Below are 3513 nucleotides of genomic sequence, written 5' to 3' on the forward strand. Positions count from 1 at the left end.
GCGCAAGTTTGGTCCAGGTTTGGGGTCGGGAGGATAAAAAACGGACACCAGCGGACAACTTTGTCCGTTTGGGTACACCCGCTGGGTCGTATTTTACCTCAAACGGATGAAAGCGGACAATTTAGGGTCGCGCGGTGGAGTTGACCTCCACCGCGCGACCCCATCTTGTCCGGACCCGTCCGTTTTGGGTAAAACGAACAAACCGGGAGGCCCAGCGCGCGGGAGCAAACGGACTTTTGTCTGTTTTGTGTCCGCTTTCGACCCATCCGCGACCCAAGTTTGCGCCGCTTTTGGGGTGAAACGGACACCACGCGGACGCGCCGGCCGTCCGCGCGTGTCCTACCCTGGTCCTTCCCTGGCCCGCCCGTCGGTGGCACGTGACGGGCCTTTTTCTATCTGCCCCCCTCCCTCCCTCCGGCCGCATCCCACTCCACTCTTCTCCACTCTTCCTCACTCTTCCCCTCGCCGCCCGCCGCCGCCGCTGCCATTGCGGCCGTGCAACACGGACGCGCGCTCGCCCAGCCCCTTCCCCTCGTCGCCGCCGAGCTACCCAACCACGGCCACCTGGTTTGCGCACCCGCCGACCGGATTTGGGGCGGATCCGGTCGGTTTTGAGCTCGCCCGGCTGTGGGAGGCCGGGCCGCGCCATGGACTGGCCGGGCACCTCGCCGGAAGGCCCTGGCAGGGCCGCAAGGCCACATGCAGTCAGTTGCTCGTCCTCTAGCCGCTCGGATCTGCACCGTCGGTGGTCCGCCGACAGATACGCGAATGGCGGCCGGTCGGGCTCAGTGCTTGCCCAAAAGCTCGTCGGCGCACCGTTGCCCCTCGACCACTGCCCAAGGATGGTCGTGCGCCGCGTGTCTACAACACCGGAGCATCCCGGAAGGGTGTTCATCAAGTGCTTAAACGATGGGGTACGTGCTCTTTTTAGCTTTGGTTTGTGCTCTCGGATTAGATTAGTTGTGCTAACTTTAAGTTTTATTGTGTAGAATGGATGCAAGTTTTGGTATATATTGATAAAGCAAAATCTAGTACATGTTCGTGCACTTTTAGCTAGCCTAGAGGCTGTAGATGAGACAAGTGCACTTGTTGCTAGATTAGAGGCTAGGCACGATACTACGTGTGAGGAAGCAACATCGACTTCTGGCTTGAAGAAGAAAGGAGGATGCAACGTCGAGCCTCCTCCACAGATCAACAATGAGTGCATCGAGAAGGCCCTAACCCAACTCAAGGGAGCAGTTATGAAAGTTAGGTATCTTCTCAAATGTATTCTTGTGGTTCTTGTTTTCTTTGGCCTTGCTTTACTAGTCAAAATGTGATGACGTATTGTCATGTATCAAAAATGAATGATGAAAAAAAGTTTAAGGACTTGCAAAGAAAAGTGCACGCGGACAAGATGCGGCCGGGACGCATCCGCGCGCTGGGCGCACGATCACCGCACTCCGGAAACTGCCCGGACACGACCCCATCCCCCTACCCAAAGGAACAGAATCCGGAGAAAACGGACGTCCGGTTGGGATCGCGCGGTGGAGTTGGCCTTATGGCGGCAAAGAGGTGAACAACAATTAAGAGGCGCAAGAAGCGTAGGCTTCAATTCGAGGAGAACCGACAGAAGCAAGAGATCGTGGCTAAGGATAAGTGGATAACCTGCTCATGATGATAGACCCAAATGCCATAGATGGAGTATACTTTGGAAGATTGGGCAACCGGAGATCTTGACATCTAGGATTGCATGGAGTGTCCAACACTCGGGCAGATCACAATTGGTAGGAGTGACCGATGCACACTTGCGAGAATCCAGTGATGCACAATCAGATGGACCGTGTGGTGATGCTTATGTCGTATAATCTTTTTGATGTTGGCTCAACGCGTGCATGATAATTTGCTTTTGATTGAACTTTGCTCATGCATGATGATTCATATTTTGTTGATGCATTTGCGATTTATTTTTTTTACAAAAGAAGGATGACCCTGCATCCAGGCGATGCATGCATTTATTTTATTAATTATTCACAAAGACCTTACAGAATAATACATCAAGTATTCTGAAGCCACCATCTTAGCAACACCTGTCGCTACTCCTATCCATTTGATGAAGGGGTGTCGATAGTCCCAACATAATACCAAACAGACATTACATCAATCCTAACATCTAAACCCAGAGGTCCAACCACCGCACTGCTGGGGCACACAGCGATCCGGCACACTCACATAGGCTGCAACCGTCGTCTTCCACCGATCCATCAAGAATTGGAAACTTAAAAAAAATATGAGTTGAGATGTTGTGCGAAGTGTGTGCCGTTTTTTTTGGAAGAACATCACATCTATTATAAAAGTTCACCGTAAGTATAAAGTATCTCAAACATAATAAAAATTACAACAGGATTTTGGAACCATCGAACGACCATTACTGCTGTCAGAATGAGCCGTCGATGCGCTGATGTCGCAACTCCCCTACTAGAGCCGGTTTGACCCTGTAGATGACAGCCAAGAAGTCTTCGTGCACGTTCCCCTAAGGACCAGCGTCCTGGAGCCGCAGTCGTCGTCGTTGAACCCTTGCATAGGTCTGAAGCACCTCACATCAAATGTCGCCACATGGCGAGAAACTCTAACCTCACCACCCAAACGAGACGTCAGGAATCTATGCCGGAGCTCCGTCGACTACGTCCAGAAAAACAAACTCAAAGAAAATCGAAGCCTGAAAAACAAACTCAAAGAACAAGCGCCGCTGTCTGACCGAGCGGTGCTCCTCCGGGGACTTAAAACCCTAACCTAAGCTACTAACCGGAGTAGAGGCATTGCGATTCCTCTCCCCTCCACCGGCCACCGGAGGGGCAATGTTGAACGGTGCCAACATCGATTTGTGCCCGTGAAACTGAAGACCAATTTCAGTGCATACGCAAATAGGACAATCATAAGAGGAAAAACCACAACGGTCGTAGCTTTTAGAGAATCTGATCTTCGCAGGTTAGCTATAGGGGCCTCTAAAAACAATTATAGAGGACGGCCAAAACATAGAAGCTTGGGTTTTTTGGGGAAGAATCTGGCGCAACGAAACGGACAGGATGGGCATGCCTTTCCGTTCCTGCTTGGTGAATGGGAACGCACATGGGGACTGCTGGTGCTGCAAGGCCGGGTCAAGCAAGTCTCCTCCCGGGCACGCACGCGTCCGCCGATGCCGCTGCCCCGACAGCGACGCAGGCGTTGTTTTTTCCGTCGGAGCTCCTCCTGTGGCCACTCACTGTGCGCATGGGGCACGAGTTCGGCCGCATCCATCCATCCGTCCGTCGCCCACGCCGCGGCGGGGTGGGGCGGCCACTCCGTCACGCTGTTGGGAGATGCGGAACCGGTCTCGCTCCGGCCCACAGTGTCGCCACCTCTCAGGGCTTTTGGCCGGTGCGTGCTTCCGCCTGGTCGTGCTCGCAGCCGTAGCCTCCTCCAGGCGTGCACGCCAACAACGTTCGACTTTTCCTGGAAAGGATGATGCTACGGCAACATGCAAGATATGGGCAT

This window comes from Triticum aestivum, chromosome 4B (genome assembly GCF_018294505.1).
Source record: "Triticum aestivum cultivar Chinese Spring chromosome 4B, IWGSC CS RefSeq v2.1, whole genome shotgun sequence".
Taxonomy (NCBI): Eukaryota; Viridiplantae; Streptophyta; class Magnoliopsida; order Poales; family Poaceae; genus Triticum; species Triticum aestivum.